This window comes from Pinus tabuliformis, chromosome 1_2, assembly GCF_031772625.1.
Source record: "Pinus tabuliformis cultivar Carrire ecotype Pingquan chromosome 1_2, CPIR1, whole genome shotgun sequence".
Taxonomy (NCBI): domain Eukaryota; kingdom Viridiplantae; phylum Streptophyta; class Pinopsida; order Pinales; family Pinaceae; genus Pinus; species Pinus tabuliformis.
In genome coordinates this window covers 886,910,947-886,929,509 of record NC_142298.1, presented here as the reverse complement: position 1 = coordinate 886,929,509, position 18,563 = coordinate 886,910,947, and the positions used below count along the sequence as shown (strand labels likewise).

General features: G+C 37.3%; 1 pseudogene; it reads right to left on the bottom strand.

The window, feature by feature from the left end:
- Window positions 1–17,159: 17,159 nt before the first annotated feature.
- Window positions 17,160–18,563, bottom strand: part of LOC149208792 (phosphoacetylglucosamine mutase-like) — a 32,160-nt pseudogene continuing 30,756 nt past the window's right edge.

Here is an 18,563-nt window from a genome sequence, read left to right as displayed (position 1 = left end):
GAATATGATCATTGATACTCTGCAATTCCAACTTGATGAAAAAGAAAAATTTCTTGAGAAGCTAGAATGTGAAATTGTTGGCCTTAGAAAAGAAATTGAGAAAACAAAGGCTCTTAATCTTAAATTTGTTAAAGGATCTGAAACTCTGGATGAGATTATCAATGTACAACGTTCTCCACTAATCAAGGCAAGTCTGGGGTATAATGGAGAAGCATCTCAAGCATCCACCTCAAAGAGTTATCTTGATGCAACAAGGAGGAATGAGCAAAAGCCCAATGGAGATCACCAAGTAAAACAGGGGCGAATTACATCAAGAATAAACAAAGACTACTAGGTAAATCAGGGGCAATCCATCTTAATACAACCAGCCACAGGTAAAAACTTCTCAATTTACTTCAAGAATGGATGACAATAGAAACTACAATCATTTGGCTAGTAGATTCGATAATCGCAGAAGTTTCTTCAATGGCCAATGTTTCTCTTACCATAACTTTGGTCACAAATCAGCTCAATGTGTTGCCTATAAGACAATCATGACTAGAGAAGCTCAAAAACAAAGAGGTATGACTAGGATTACGAAAAGGACCTATAACAACTTTTCGGCCCTTGAAAATGAAATTGAATGTTCTATTTGTAATAACTTCGGTCATGAAGATTCTGAATGCAGGAGCAGATTTCGGTAGACAAGGGAACAAGCCTCAAGCACCAGAACATGGAGAATAAAGGAACCACAACCAGAAAGATGTGGGATAGATTTTTATGCAGAAGGACAGGAAAATCTATGGTACATCGAAAGTGGATGTTCGAAGCATATGATAGGTAATAAAGAAAAACTTGAATCATATAGTGTTTTAGAAAAGGGAAAGAAAGTTTCTTTTGGAAATGATACCCCTGTAGTCATAAAAGGAAGAGGCACTGCTCAGTTGAAAGAAAAGGTCAAAGCTGGAAATGTTTTGCATGTTCATGGCTTGAAGCATAATCTACTGAGTGTCAGTTAGATGTGCGATCAAGGAACTGAGGTAATATTTTGATCAAATGGATGTAGTGTTCGTGATATTGATACAGGAAAAACAGTGATCAAAGGTAGAAGAACTCCAAATAATTTATACATATTTGAAGAAGGACAACAACAATGCTATTTGAGCAAGGATGATGAACACTGGTTATGGCACCGGAGGTTGGGGCATCTAAGCTTTTCACAAATAAGGAAAGCATGCAAATACCAGGTAGTTCGTGGTCTTCCAGATATCAAAATTCCAGACAACACAATATGCAAATCATGTCAGTTTGGTGAGCAAACTAGATCTAACTTCCTTGAGAAGGAAGGATCAGCTAGCAGGCCTCTTGAGCTAGTCCATACAGATGTATGTGGTCCATTTAGGATAAGGTCACCTCGAGGAGAAGAATACTTTATATTATTCATTGACGACTTCTCCAGGATGGTTTGGTTATGACTTATGAAGCACAAAGACGAAGCATTCGAAAAATTCAAATCCTTCAAAGCCTTGGCTGAAAACGAATCAGATCATAAAATTAAGTGCCTCAGGTCCGACAGAGGTGGGGAGTTTACCTCAAACGAATTTTTCGATTTCTGTGAAGAACATGGGATAAGAAGGGAATTCTCTACAACTAGGACTCCTCAGCAAAATGGAGTGGTGGAAAGGATGAACAGAACGGTCCAACAAATGGCTCGTGCTATGCTTGATGAGTCTGGAACTCCCGCAACCTTCTGGGGTGAAGCTGCATTTTCTGAAGTTGTTATTCTCAACAAAACAAATGTCCGAGTGAACAACACTCAAACTCCTCATAAGCTCTGGTATGGTGAAACTCCTTCGGTAAAACATCTCGAAATTTTTGGAAGCAAATGCTATATTAAAAATAATGATGAACAGCTTGGCAAACTTGAACCTAGAGAAGATGAAGGCATTCTCCTTGGTTATTCTCCCCATAGCAAGGCATATAAGTGTTACAATAAAAGACTTGGAAGAATTATTGACAACATTGATGTAGTGGTTGATGAAAAAGGATACATTCCTAGGCAAGTAAATTATGAAATATCGAAGAGGATGAAGACTACTCTCCAAATCAGACTGATGATGAAAAAGAACCTTAGGAGGCACCATAGGAACAGATAAGGATAGAAGAGAAGACTCCATCTAGGTATGTTCAGAAGAATCATCCAGAATCTCAAATTTTGGGGCAGAAAGAGGCAGGTATACAAACAAGAAGAACAATTGTAGAAGCCTCAAGCTATTTGGCTTTGCTCTCCTCCACTGAGCCACAAAATGTAAAAGAGGCATGCAAAGATGAATGATGGGTCAAGGCAATGGATGAAGAACTTGAGCAGATAAAAAAGAACAACACTTGGGAGTTGGTTCCTAGACCAAAAGATAAGATTGTCATAGGGACAAAATGGATCTTTAAAAATAAGTTGAATGAAAATGGAGAAGTAATCAGAAACAAGGCCAGACTTGTGTGTAAAGGGTATGCTCAACAAGAAGGAATAGAATTTGAAGAAACTTTTGCTCCCATTTCTAGACTTGAGGCCATCCGAATGTTCCTTGCTCTCTCAAGCTTTCAGAAGTTCAAAGTATTTCAAATGGACGTGAAATCAGCCTTTCTGAATGGAGACTTAGAAAAAGAAGTGTACATTGAGCAACCAGATGGTTTCATTCTTGGGAATGATCGAAATCTTGTATGCAGACTAAAAAAGGCTCTCTATGGTCTTAAACAAGCTCCAAGGGCTTGGTACTACCGTTTGGACAAATATCTTCATCAACAAGGTTTTTCAAAAGGATCAGCAGATAGCAATATTTATATAAAAATTGAAAATGACAAATTTCTAATACTTGTTGTGTATGTAGATGATATCATCTTTGGCAGCAATGAAGAAGCTATGATTCAAAGCTTTGCCTTGGTGATGCAGAAAGAATTCAAAATGTCTTTACTTGGAGAACTGACATACATTCTTGGGTTGCAAATCCAACAAAATGAAGGCGGTATTTTCTTGTCTCAAACCAAGTACCTCAAGCATATTCTGAAGAAGTATGGCATGGAAGATGAAAAACCAGTATGTACCCCCATGGTTATAGGATGCAGCCTCAGTGCAAATGATGAATCAGCAGCAGTGCATCAACCAACCTATAGATCTATGATTGGAAGTCTACTTTATTTGACAGGTACCCGACCAGTCATCATGCATGCAGTAGGAATAGTTGGAAGATTTCAAGAAAATCCTAAGGAAACTCATCTTCAGGCAGTCAAGAGAATCTTCAAGTACCTTAAAGGGACTCAAAACTATGGCTTATGGTATCCTAGAGATACAGATTTCACACTTCATGCTTATACATATGCAGATTGGGCCGGAAGCGTGGATGACAGGAAGAGCACAAGTGGTGGTGCATTCTTTATGGGTTCCAGATTAGTATCTTGGTTCAGCAAGAAACAAAGTTCGATAGCGTTATCTATAGCTGAAGCAGAATATGTGGCTGCTGCATCTTGCTGCACTCAACTCCTTTGGATGATGCAGACCTTGTAGGATTTTCAAATCACTTGTACACCACCTGTCCCCATCTTATGTGATAATACAAGTGCAATCAGCATTTCAAAGAACCCAGTCATGCATTCAAAGACCAAGAACATACCGATCAAGTATCACTTTCTCCGGGAACAAGTGTTGGAACAAAAGGTCAAACTGGAGTATGTTCCTTCTAAGGAACAAGTTGTTAATATTCTCACTAAACCACTGCCCAGGGAAAATTTTGAATACTTCAGACAGAAGCTGGGAGTAGTTGATGCATCATTTTTCTGTTAGATCTTGTCTGTTTCAGAGAAAAATGGGTGTACGCGAGTTTCCTAAGGTGGATCCATGTATATACGCCGGTTTGTGCAGAGACAGTAGCGTATATGGAGGTTTGATGGATATCAGTAGGAACAGGCTCTAGTTGAAGATATTCAGATATGGGACTGACAGAGACCATCTGGCACAGGTTCAGGGGAGCAGATAAACTTCTAATGATGCATTGTTGGAATTATCTTAGAAGCCTTTGGTTCTAGTTCACAACTGTTGTTGGTTTCAGGTGGAACAAATGCAGAAGGAGAACAGAAGGAAATCTTGGTTGGTGATCTGAATGGTGATTGACAGATGCTGCTGCTATCACTTATTGGTGACTTTCATAAGCCTTGATCTTGATATTTCGTCTCTATGTCATGTATCTCTTTTATAGTGTCAAAGGTCATGTAAAAACCTATTTTGGTTTCCCCACTATGCTTGGGATGAATATGTAATGTACTTGGTTGACATATGTAATTTTCTTATGTATCCCCACTTGGTTGGGTGATGGATGTATGTATTGAGTCTTTTCATGATAGGGAGGTATTTTATGATGTATAAGTCATGGTTCTTCTTGAAGAACATATTTTTGCAGATCTTACCTATAGTCAGGGGGAGCATGGTCAGCACAGCAGGGCAGAAATTTCAGCATGTACTCAGGGGGATCACAACCCTTCGCCCTTGATGACAAAGGGGGAGAATGACTTTGAGGACTGTGGGGTTGCCATAAAGTCCAAAGGGGGAGATTGTTGGCATTATGGCACAAGTTTGGAGCTATGGCACAGGTGTTGTCCTTGACGACAACTCTCCTTGGTGACAGATCTCATGTCCAGATCTTAGTTCAGGCTTTCAGAATGAAGAAAAAGATATATATGCAGTTTCACCTAGACAGAGGTGCATATACACGCGGGTTAGACGTTACAAAGGCGTGTAAGCGTATACACACAATTTCATGGAAGGAAAAGCACGTATATATTAGAGAACTTACTTTTGGTCAGTGGTAGTTAGTCCTTGGTATTTGAACCTATGGTTTTGGACTGTGGTATCTCGTCAGAAGTGTTGACCCCAGGTATTGGGTCCTTGGTATTGTTTATTATGGTTTTGGACCGTGGTATTGTGGAAGGCCTAAGACTATAAAAGAGGAAGGAGATCATGTGGAAAAGGATCATCTGAATTATTATTGAATATCTGATAAAGTGCGAGATCTGAAATATTGGTGATTAGGGTTATGGTGCAGATCTGGATCTGAATGAAGGAGGAACCTTAGTGCAAAGAAGGATAAGTTCTATTGATGGGTCATAATCTTTTGGCTTGAATGATAATATCTTTGCATGATTTTGATCTGTTATATATGGCGCATGCTTGATCTATAAATCTGATAATCTGGGTTAATCAGTGTCTGAATATTTGAAAGAGTGAATTATCTTTTGTAGATCTGTATGCAGGTTCAGTGAAGCGAAGGCGCGTATACACGCTGGTTAAGTGAATAAAAACAACGTATACGTAGGTTGTTCCATACGCAAAAGCGTATGCACACAGGTTTCAAGCTATTAAAGTAGCGTATCTATTTTGAGTTGTGATATTGCTGCTTCTGTTTATTGCTGCAATGTTCTTGGTTCAGAATTTGGTGTGTGGTTACTGTTACTGAGTTTTGGGTACAACTGTCAGAAAAATATCTACTTGATTCAGGTCTAATTGGTGAAAAGGAGGTTGTTTGATGCAGAAATTGTTTATGATTTATTGATGTTCATGGATCCAGTCTGAAAATTTATGAAATGTGGTCCCTGGAAGAAAGAGAAGGTTGTAGCCTTCTGTAGGCCAGCACCTACGTACTAGTATCTTGGGTAGTGCAAGAGCTAATGGGGTTGAAACTCCCTTCCAGGAGAAGTTGGAGAACGAGAGAGGGTTGTAGCTCTCTACATGTTGTAGCCTGCGTACTGGTAAAGGACTACACCAGTACATTGTAAAAAGAAGTTTCTAATTAAAAGAAAGATAGAGACGAATTGCAGCAGGTGGTTTTCACCCACATTGGGTTTCCAGCTTATATCTTGCGTTCTTGTGTGTGACTGTCTTCTGTTCTGTTTTACTGGTCTGATTACTATTTATTTTACTTAGATTCATAGATTAATAATCAACATCTGAAAGATAAAGTAAATCATAAGTTTGCATTGTATACGCAAGTTTCCTTCTACATAGTTGCGTATATACACGGGTTTTACTAACTGAAGTAGCTTATATCCTCTGATTTTTAAAAGGGAATATTTGGCTTGATAATATTGATTCACCCCCCCTCTTAGTATTATTTCCAACACTTACGTATAGATGAGATTGTTAATTTCATGAAGAATCTAGGTGAAGAGATCAAAGAAGTTACCTTAGTTGAAAAAGTTTTAAGATCCTTATCTGCTAAATTTGAATCAAAAGTATCTACCAAAGAAGAAAAGCAAGATCTACACACTATTACTGTGACACAGCTTCATAGAATCTTAACTACCTTTGAGATGAGAAAAGGAGGTCCATCATATATAAGAGAAGCCGCATTTAAAGCTTCAGCAAATGGAAAAGAAGAACTCAATGAATAAGGACATATTTCAGAAGATGAAGAGGAACCAAACTTTGTCAAGAAAATTCAACAGGGTTCCAGAAGATTCAGAGGTAAACTACCTTTCAAATGTTTTTCCTGTGGTAGAGTCAATCATTATGCTGCCAAATGTCCTCATAAAGATAAATATGATAAAGGGAAGGAATCTGCAAAATGGAATAGAAAATGAAGTGTAAGTAAAAAGAGCACTATACTCATGAAGATAGCGATGGTTTATCAAATAGTGATGAAGATGAAAATAATAATGACTATAGACTTCTGATGGCTTATGAAGATGATGATTTTTTGGATGCTTTAGATGAAGATGATATTTATGAAGTAATATCTAAACACAAAATCTGTTTAGAAGAAAAGAATATGTTTATATATACCATGACATACCAAATTGCTGAAATAGAAAAAAACAATGAAAAGCTTGAATGTGAAATTGTGCATCTAATAAAGGACCTTGAGAGAACAAAATATCTCAACCTTAGATTTTCTAAAGGATCAAAAACCTTAAATGAAATTATCAAAGCGCAGCACTCTCCTCTGATAAAGAGAGGACTTGGATATACTGAAGAAGCATCTCAATCACAGAAGTAATCAACCTCCACTAAAAGCTATCTTGATGCAGCAAAGAGCAGTGGACAGTTTGATAATCGTCAGCAAAGGCATAAAGCAGATCACTAGGTAAATCAGGCTCAATTTACTTCAAGGATGAACGGAAGCCACAACCAACCTTAGGTAAATCGTACTGAATTGGATTCAAAGATGAATATTAATAGAAACTACAATCACAAGGTTAGTAGATTCGATAATCGTAGGAATTTCTTTAATGGTCAATGTTCCTCATGTCATAATTTTGGACACAAAGCTACTCAATGTGCTGCTTACAAAACCCTCATGACTAGAGAAGGACGAAATCAAAGGAATGTGATAGGGATCAAGAAAAGCTCCTATAATAACTTTTCTCTTCTTGAAAATGAAATAGAATGTTCAATCTATAACAACTTTGGCCATAAAGAATATAAATGCATGAGTAAATTTCGGAAAATATCTCAAAAGGAGCAAAATCCATTAAATCCCAAAATATGGAGAAAGAAAGAACCGCAAATAGAAAGATGTGGTATAGCCTTGTATGTAGAAGGACAAGAAAACTAGTAGTACATTGACAGTGGATGTTCAAAACACATGACAGGTGACAAAGAAAAACTACACTCATATAATGCCTTAGAAAAGGAAAAGAGTGTCTCATTTGGAAATGACACTCCTACTGTCATAAAAGGTAAAGGCTTTGTTTTCTTGAAAGAAAAAGTTAAAGCTCGGAATGTTATGTATGTTGATGGCTTAAAGCATAACCTGTTGAGTGTTAGTCAAATGTGTGATCAAGGAAATGAGGTAGTGTTTCGATCAAATGGATGTGTTTTTCGTGAGCTTGATACAGGTGAAACCATGATCAAAGGTACAAGAACTCCAAACAACCTATACATACTCAAGGTAGGACAACAACAATGCTATGTAAGCAAAAATGATGAAAACTAGCTATGGTATAGAAGATTAGGACATCTAAGCTTTTCTCAAATAAGAAAAGCATGCAGATTCTAGGTTGTTCGTGATCTTCCAGATATCAACATTCCTGAAAATACTATATGAAAATCATGTCAATTTGGTAAGAAAACTAGATCTCACTTCATGGAGAAAGAAAGATCAGCTAGTAAGCCCCTTGAGCTTGTTCATACTAATCTATGTGGACCATCAAGGAAAAAGTCGCCTCGTGGAGAAGAATACTTTATATTTTTATTGATGATTTTTCTAGAGTGTGTTGGATAGGTCTTCTAAAGCATAAAGATGAAGCATTTGAAAAGTTCAAAGCCTTTAAAGCTTTGGTTGGAAATGAATCAAATCACAAAATCAAATGCCTTAGATCTGATCAAGGAGGGGAATTTACCTCGGATGAATTCTTTGACTTTTGTGAACAACATGGAATAAAAAGCCAATTCTCCATCGCAAGGACTCCTTAGCAAAATGGAGTAGTAGAAAGGATGAATAGAACTGTTCAACAAATGGCTCATGCTATGCTAGATGAATCTGGAACTCCTGCAACCTTCTAGGGTGAAGTTGCAATTGCCGTCGTCGCTATTCTCAACCAAGAAAATGTTAGAGTAAACAACACTCAAACTCCACATGAACTTTGGTATGGTAAGACTCCTACTGTAAAACACTTCAAAGTTTTTGGAAGAAAATATTACATCAAAAGGACTGATGAAAAACTTGGTAAGTTTGAACCTAGAGAAGATGAAGGTATTCTTCTTGGCTACTCTTCCTGAAGTAAAGGATAAAAATGTTATAATAAAAGACTTGGGAAAATTATTGAAAGTATTGATGTTATGGTTGATGAAGCATGCAAAAATCCAAAACAGATAAAAACTGAAGATTATGACAATGAAGAATATGAGGATTATTTTCCCACATCAAATCACACTGATTCTGAAGAAGAAACTAATGAAGCACCAGAAGAAGAGATAACGATAGAAGAGAAGACTCCATCTAGGTATGTTCAAAAAAATCATCCAAAAACTCATATTTTGGGGGGAAAAGGAGCAGGTGTGTAGACAAGAATAACCATTACCGAAGCCTCAAGCCATTTAGCATTACTATCTTCCACTAAACCACAAAATGTAAATAAAGCATGCAGAGATGAATGTTGGATCAAGGCTATGAATGAATAACTTGAGCAAATTGAAAAGAATAATACTTGGGAATTAGTTCCTAGACCTCATGACAAGAATATCATAGGAACTAAATGGATATTCAAAAACAAGTTGAATGAAAATGGAGAAGTTATTAGAATCAAGGCTAGACTTGTTTGTAAAGGATATGTTCAAGAAGAAGGTATAGATTTTGAAGAAACATTTGCACCTGTTGCTAGACTTGAAACTATAAGAATGTTTCTTGCTCTTTCTAGTTTTCAGAAATTCAAAGTATACCAAATGGATGTAAAATCTGTCTTTCTTAATGGAGACTTAGAAGAAGAAGTCTATATTGAACAACCAGAAGGATTCATTCTTGGAAATGATGCAAAACTTTTATGCAAACTTAGAAAAGCTCTCTATGGTCTAAAATAGGCTCCAAGGGCATGGCATTACCGTCTTGACAAATATCTTCACCAACAAGGTTTTTCAAAGGGGTTAGTAGATAGCAATCTATATACAAAGATGGATAGTGGTAAATTACTAATAATTGTTGTTTATGTTGATGATATCATTTTTGATATGATATATGTTGTGTATGCTGTTGTGTAAATTACTAAGAATTTGAAATTTCCTGCTTGGTGAGCCTACCTATTTGCTTGGTCTACAAGTTTAACAAAATAAAGATGGTATTTTCTCTCACAAACCAAATATCTCAAACATATCCTGAAAAAGTATGGCATGGAGGATTCTAAAACAGTATATACTCCAATGGTAACAGGATGCAGTCTTAGTTCAAATGATGAATCAGCATAAGTACATCAACCAACTTACAGATCCATGATTAACAGTCTGCTTTATCTGACAGGTACCTGACCAGACATCGTGCATGCAGTTGGATTAGTTGGAAGATTCCAAGCCAATCCAAAGGAATCACACCTTCAGGCAGACAAAAGAATTTTCAAATATCCTCAACGAACACAGAACTTTGGCTTATGGTATCCTAGAAATACAGATCTTACACTTCATGCATATACAGATGCAGATTGGGCAGGAAGTGTTGATGACAGAAAAAGCACTAGTGGTGGTGCATTCTATATGGGTTCCAGGTTAGTGTCTTGGTTTAGCAAGAAACAAATCTTAATTGCATTATCTACAGCTAAAGCAAAAAATTTGGCCGCTGCATCTTGGTGCACACAACTATTTTGGATGATGAAAACCTTGCAAGACATTTAGATCACATGTATTCCACCCATCTCCATTCTATGTGATAATACAAGTTCCATCAGTATTTCAAAGAATCCAATCATGCACTCCAAGACCAAGCACATACCCATCAAATATCATTTTCTACGTGAACAAGTGCTTGAACAAAATGTCAAATTGGAGTATGTTCCCTCCAAAGAATAGGTTGTTGATATATTCACTAAACCACTGCCCAGAGAGACATTTGAATATCTTAGTCAAAATCTAGGAGTAGTTTCTGCATCATCGTGCTGTTAAATCCTATTTTTGAGAGAAATGTGATTATACGCGGGTTTCATGAAGCATAGTCACATACATACGCGAGTTTTTGTGGGAACAATCATGTATATGTTGGTTTAAAGAAAAGCAATAGGCCAGACTCAGGAAAAAGGGGTCTACTATGGTTCAGTTGCTTATCTACTTTGTTTGATGATGGTATGGCACAGGTTCAAGGGGAGCATATGGTTCTAATAATGCATTTACTGGCATTATCTTAGAAGGTACAGATCCGCATAATTGTCTTGATTCAGGTGACTCTTTTGATGATGGAAATATACAAGTTGTTGATGTTGCTAATAGGTGCTTATGGTGCAAATAATGTATGGTGTATGATAGTTGATGACTATCATGGTCTTGTTTAAGTCTTTGGTCTAAATGTCATGTATATCTTTTAAAGACCCGTGAGTCACATGATGTAATTTGTACCCCCACTAAGCATGGGAAGGATGATGTAATAATTTCTATTTCAGTCATGAATAAATTTTTGGTATATCCCCACTTGGTTGGGTGGATGAGTCAAATTTGGTGCATCCCCACTTGGTTGGGAGATGGATGCATGTATGAGTTATTGGTGATAAGAAGGTAATTTGTGATTTATGTAGTCATGTTCTTTTCGAACATCTTTTTGCAGACTTTGCTTATGCTCAGGGGGAGCATGGACTCAATCATGGGAGCTCAATCAGCACACTTCAGCATATCAGAGAATTCAGCATGCACTCAGGGGGAGCAAGACCCTTTGTCATTGATGTCAAATGGGGAGAGTGAATTGGTGTGTTTTTTGCCATCAAGTCCAAAGGGGGAGATTGCTGGAATTATGATGTATGTGCTGTACTTTATGGTAACCCACTTCTAGCAGAACAACTCACCTGTATACGGTAACTAGATGAATCTACAGAAGAGATATCAGATGTGATAGAATGCATGACAGTAGTGTTTATAGATGTGATGAAATGCAGGGTGGCTTCAAGGAATCAGTTCAGAAGGCAACTCACTCAGATGAAAGTATAGCAGGTTAACAACAAAGAATTACATATCAATCTTCACAGAATGAAGAAAAAGAAGTATACAGAGGTTCACCATTGACCAACCTGCGTATACATGTAGGTTCACTGTATACAAGCTATGTATACATACACATGCACTTTAACAGAAAGAAAAGTGCATATACCTTGGAAAGCTAAATTTTTGGTCCATGGTATTTTGATCCATGGTATTGGTCCATGGTATCGAGTCTGAGGTATTGACCCAAGGTATTTGGTCCAAGGTATTGGTCCTAAGTGGTTTTGGTCCATGGTATTAAGAAAGGCCTAAGATTATGAAAGGAGGAGAAGATCATTAGGCCAAGATGTGCAAGTATCAAATATCTGATGAAGTGTGAGATCTAATATGCAGGTTATTAGCTTATCTTGTTGTGCTTGATCTGAACCAAGGATGAACCTTAGCGTTTGATGAAGGATAAGATCTAATGATGTATTAGGATCTCAAGGCTTGAAGTGAATTATCTTTATGTGGTTTGATCATTTATCTGAATAGTTGGCGCATGTTGTAGTCTATAAATATGATGATTTGGGTATGACTAAAGTCTAAATAGATGTAACTTTTAAATCATCATTTATAGATCTGTATGCAGGTTCACTTTAGGAAAAGAGCATAGACATGTTGGTTCTGCATATCAAAGCAGCGTATACATCATAAATTTGATTTGTAGATCTGTACGCTAGTTCGCCTTGAGGAAAGTGCGTATGCACGTAGGTTCGACACATGCAAGTAGCATATGCCTTATAGAATATGTTTTAGTTGCTTCTGTTTGCTATTGCAGTGTTCTGGGTTCTGGCTTCGGTTCTGGTTACTATATTCTGGTAACAACATTCTAAATGATCATCTTGATGGAGTGATTGGTAGATTCGGTTGTGGTTGATTCAAATGGAGATTGGTTAATGCAGATATATTTTATGATTGATTGATGTAATTGATCAATCCAGTTTGAAAATTTGTGAAACATGGTCCCTAGAAGAAAAGAGAATATTGTAGCCTTCTGTAGGCCAGCACCTATGTACTAGTAAACATATCAGCTAGTACAAGAGCTATAGGGTCATAGCTCCCTTCCAGTAGAAGATGGAGAATGAGAGAAGGTTGTAGCCTTCTGCAGGTAGAAGCCTGTGTACTAGTATAAGACTGCACCAGTACACAAATTGTAAACATAATTCTCTTATTATTAAAAGAAGACAGAGATGATTACAGCAGGTGGTTTTCACACACATTGGGTTTCCACCTTATATCTTGGCGTTCATGTGCGTTACTTATGTGTGATGCTTTATTCTGTTTTTACTACATTGTCTAATGAATTCCTGATATACTGGTTAAAGTTCAATGCACGATAATTTGGCTAAATCAAAATATCTCTGCATATACGTTGGTTGCATTAAGTACAGTTTTGTATACACGCTAATTCAATAAGCTGTAGTAGCGTATACAAATCAGTTTTGAAAATTAAATTATTGATCTGATAATATTGATTCAACCCCCCTCTTAGTATTGTTTCCAACAAATTGGGTATTCAAAGCTTGCATAATTTATTTGTCATTTCCAACCAGCAACATATCATCCACATACAGGACCAAATAACTAACATGGTCACCAATTAATTTAAAATACACACAATGATCTACTTTGCTTCTGGTGAAGCCAAGTTCCCGTATAAATGTATCAAATTTCTGATACCACATCCTTGGTGACTGTTTTAACCCATAGAGGGACTTCTTTACCTTGCATACCAGATCTTTCTTACTCTTCACCACAAAGCCTTCACGTTTCTTCATGTATATTTCCTCTTCTAGATCCCCATGAAGAAATGATGTTTTCACATCCATCTGTTCTACCTCAAAATGAAAAGTAGTAGCAATAGATAAAAGTAATCTAATAGAAGTTACCTTGGCAACAGGAGAAAAAATATCACCAAAATCAATTCCTGGCACCTCGGAATAACCTTTTTCTACCAACCGAGATTTGTATTTATTCACCTTTCCTTTTGCATTTGTCTTCTTCTTGAACACCCATTTGCTACCAATGGGTTTCCTTCCAGCCAACACCTCCACCAGATCCCAAGCCTCATTTTTGTGCAAAGATGCCATTTCATCAACCATGGCATCTTTCCAGAGTTTCCCATCCTCTGAATCTACTACTTCCTTCACAGTTATGTGATCATCATCAGTAATAGATAAAGAAAAATTTGAATAGGAAGCAGATGGACTATACCTTTTTGGCTGCCTTCTTTCTCGAACTGATCTTCTAACACCCGGAGTTTGTGGCTCTTCATCTTCTGATTCCTCCTTTGCTGTAGAATCTAATTCTTCCTCCTTTAGCTCAAACTATATCTTCTCAGGTTCCTTTGGTTGGAATTCATGTTTAATAACATCTTTCACCTCTCTAAACACCACATCTCAGTTGTACACAACCTTCCTTATTAATGGGTTCCAAAGTTTATAACCCTTTAAACCATCCTTATACCCAAAAAAGATGCACTTTTCAAATTTACTATCCAACTTGGTTCGTTTCTCCTTTGGAATATGTACATATGCATCACATCCAAATACCCTTAGATGTGAAAGAGAGGGTTTCTTACCAGTCCATACCTTTTGTGGAGTTTTATCCTCCAACGCTAATGAAGGTGATCTGTTGACCAGGTAACTTGTTGTCTCCACCGCCTCTGCCCAAAATTCCTATCCTAACCCGGCACCACTAAGCATGATTCTTGCCCTTTCCATCAGCATCTTATTCATTCTTTTGCAACTCCATTTTGCTGAGGTGTATATGGAGTAGTCTTCTGTCGTGCTATACCACACTTACAAAAATTTTCAAATTCCTTACTCCAAAACTCTCCACCGTTATCTGTCCTCAACACCTTTATCTTCTTCTCTATTTGGTTTTCCACCAAAGCCTTGAATTCTTTAAACCTGTCAAAGACTTTAGACTTACTCTTAAGGAAATATATCCATGTATTCCTTGAGAAGTCATCTATAAATGACACATAGTATGCAGACTTGCCTAGTGCCGGAACCTTCATAGGTCCAAACACATCACTATGCACAAGCTCTAATATATGTTTCACCCTCTTACCACCAAAGGGGAAACTCACCCTATTCTGCTTCCCATATACACAATTTTCACATAAATCCAAATCCAGAGAGCTATTACTCATACCTTCTACCATACCTTTACCATGAAGTATTCAAAGGCCCTTCTGTCTAATATGTCCAAGCCTTTGATGCCACAGTATGGTCTTCTCTCCAGAGACCACTAGGTTTTCTACTCCACTTTCAGGAATCATAGAATTGTTGCACCCATCAACAACCATGCTACCTTGTAGCTTGTACAGAGTTCCAATCCGAACTCCCCCAATCAATAGCAGTGCTCCCCAAACCATATTGCAGGTATCCTTCTCGAACACTATTTTTACACCTGCATCATCTAACTTGCTTATAGAAATTAGATTTATGGCCAATGCAGGAATATGAAAAAAAACTGGAAGTGTTATAATGCTTCCACCTTGCAACATCAACTTTACTTTTCTGCGGCCAACGATTGTAGCCTTCCTATCATCCCCTAAGAAAATATCAACACCATCGTATTTCTCATACCCGCATAACCACTCTCTATGGGGAGTGAAGTGAAAGGATGCATATGAGTCAATCAACCATGCCTCATGAACTACATGTTTACTTGAAGAAGCCAAGTACACATCCCCACCTTCATCTGATGTGGTTTTCGCCTCTGCAGAAGGAGCATCATTAGATCCCTTTCCTTTATCAGGAGCTTTAGATTTACATTCCCTTTTGTAGTGCCCTTCCTTCCCGCATTTCCAGCACACCACCTTTACAGGTTTTTTTGGAGATTTAGATCTCCCTCTAGATTTAGATCTCCCACTCGATGACTTATTTTTGTTTCTGTTCTGGGACCGTTTTCATACAGACAAGGCATCACCATTCTGTCTCTCCAAATTTTTCTGTCTCTCCAAATTTTTCTGTCTCATCTCCTCCATCAGTAAGGATAAGACTATTTCATCAAACTGCAAGGCAGTTGCGTTGCTACCTATTGCAATAACTAGACTATCCCACGAATCTTATAGAGAACACAAAAAACTAATGCACTTATCTTCATCTAAAATTTTAATATCGACAGATGCTAACTGAATTACCACAGTATTAAATGCTTTCAAATGCTCTGTCACTGAGTCTCCATCTTTCATCCTCAGGTTATATAGCCTTTTCCATAGGAACAATTTATCAACCAGAGACTTAGATTGGTACAAAGTCCCTAACTTGTCCCACAAAGCCTTCATCGTAGCTTCCCCTGATACATTCAACAATACTGAATATGAGACACACAATCATATTGTTCTCTTTGCCTTCCGATCCAACTTCTTCCATTCTTCATAGGACACTCCTATTGGTTTATTACTCGGATCTACCACGAGCCACTGATCTTTATGCAACAACAGATCCTCCATCTTAAGTTTCCACAACTCAAAACTCTGACCATTAAATTTCTCGATCTCTATCTTTCCACTGCTCCCCATCTTCTTTCACCACCAGAATCGATCTTGCAGATCTCACACTGAATAGGGTCTACCACAGGCCAGAGCGAAACCCCTCAACAACAAAGGCATCCCCTTGAAGCCAAAACAACTCTGATACCAAATGTAGGTTTTAACCCCGTACATAAATTACCTGCATATGAATTCTAAAACATAGAAAATAAACAATGCAAGAGCATAACACATAAAACACATATACAAAAAGATTTTCCCCTCGATCCCAAAATAGGGACTACCATCTTGATTTTTCATTTTGTTCCTTTCAATGTTATAATACATATTTATACATGCGAAAGCATCCAATACCATGGACCGAAAACCATCGCATCCACAACCATGGACCGAAAACCATCACGTCCAAAAACATGTGCAAAAATCATGCGCAAAACCATAGGTGGGTCCACCCAACCTAACATAGGTTCCAAAACCAATATTTTCCAGACCCCATAGATTGGGTTACCTGCAAACCTCAAACCCCCTGTGACCACCCCCGCTATGCAATCGGCACAATGAAGGGAGGGATCTAGCCCCCCTCTAACCTCCAGTTAACTACATGCTCTAGTCGTGGAAAGAATATAACACAACCAAATACACATACTGTGTAGACTCATGTCTATGTAAATGACAATTTATCAATTTCTTTTCTAGTGAATGGAAACAATGCACTTAATCGGAACACAACACAAAATTTTGATGTTCCAAACAAATTAAGTCATTGGGTAACCATATGTTATCACAAAGAAAAAACATAATAATACAAAATATCTAAACTAATATAAATTAACACAATCACTTAAATGTATTCACCACATCCTACTTCTCAAGCAATGCTAACTATAATCAGTTGTATGGAGAACTTTTTCAGAATACTAAAGGTAGTTCCTTACGTGAAAGACCACAATGAGTCCAAGTCATAAAAAATAGATGAAAAAACCTTCAATTATCAATGAGGAAGGTCCATAATAGTGTATTCCATGTTTGAATGGACCATCCCATATAGTGAAGAATTACCTCTACCAACAACAAGCCACTCAATGCATCCCCAACTGCTTGATTGATCAAACCACTAATGGCCAACAATATTTGAAAAATCCTCCTCTGTTATGAGAGTAGAAATTAAATTTAAATAACAGTGATGAGTTACAAATACTCATATGATCACATTATCTATTTACTATACTAAATACCAGCAATATTTCAGTTACTAGAGCCCATTTATAGTCAAACAAACTTGTTGATGCAGAAGAAAGTTCTTCATCGAATGCTTTTAACCATAGTAAGAATTCCTCAGAAAATAAAATAGTGCCATGTCCATTTGCTTCAAAGTAGATACCAATATCATATTCAGTAGCCTTCTCATGTAAAGTACTTCACTCCAATGGAAGTGAACACAACTTCCAAACCAATTTCTCTCAAGTACCTTGTTGAAGCTCCATTAGCATAAGAACTCTGTACAATTCCTAGTGTAATGGAATGGCACTCTTCAATGAAAGGATTATGAGCTATCTTAATATTAGTGAACTTTTTACCTCAAAGGATTATGGAATCTAATTTATTCTTAATGAAAATAGAAAAAAGAATCAAGATTTTATCACCATCAATTAGCTCAACACCTTTTTCTCTGGGGATGAGATATAGAAATAAACTAGTCTGTCTACATCACCATCCAAGCTTGCACACCTTTTCAAAATTAGTTACTATGTAATAGAAAAACATAAGACAAAGAAAAATAGGTACTATCTTCCATTACAATAAACACAGAGGAAAAGAAAACCACCTTTTTCCAACATCATCCCCTCCAAATCCATTGGCAGTGACCTTCTCCTTCTGCGCAAATACGACCCCACCAATACCATTGAGACCTCCCTCACCTTCCCTGCTAGAGTTCCTGATATTCACTTCAATACCCTCCAAAAATTGTTGTAATGTATACAACTTTTTTGCACCTACTCCATTTACTCCATCTACCACCACTCCTTCAATAGGAGGTTCCAACTTCTACACTCTAGGCCTTGTTCCCATAAGAATTCTACATGCAAATGATTGTACTGAAAGATAAATGTCAATGATTCGGTATATGAATATAAAACAATAGTCAAGACTCAAGACTCATTAGTAAGGTGGCTCAATCAACTTCAGAAACATTCCCAATCTAGTGAATTCAGAGAACAAGTACAGATTAGAGAAATCTATCAAACATTACACAAAATTCATTGATTTCCATAATGAGACATTAAACACACTTATGTGAACTTGAAATATGCATATAATAATCATATTTTGTTGTTGGCATGCCTTTTCTTTTACTCTAGACCATCCAATGAACTTATGGAGTATTCA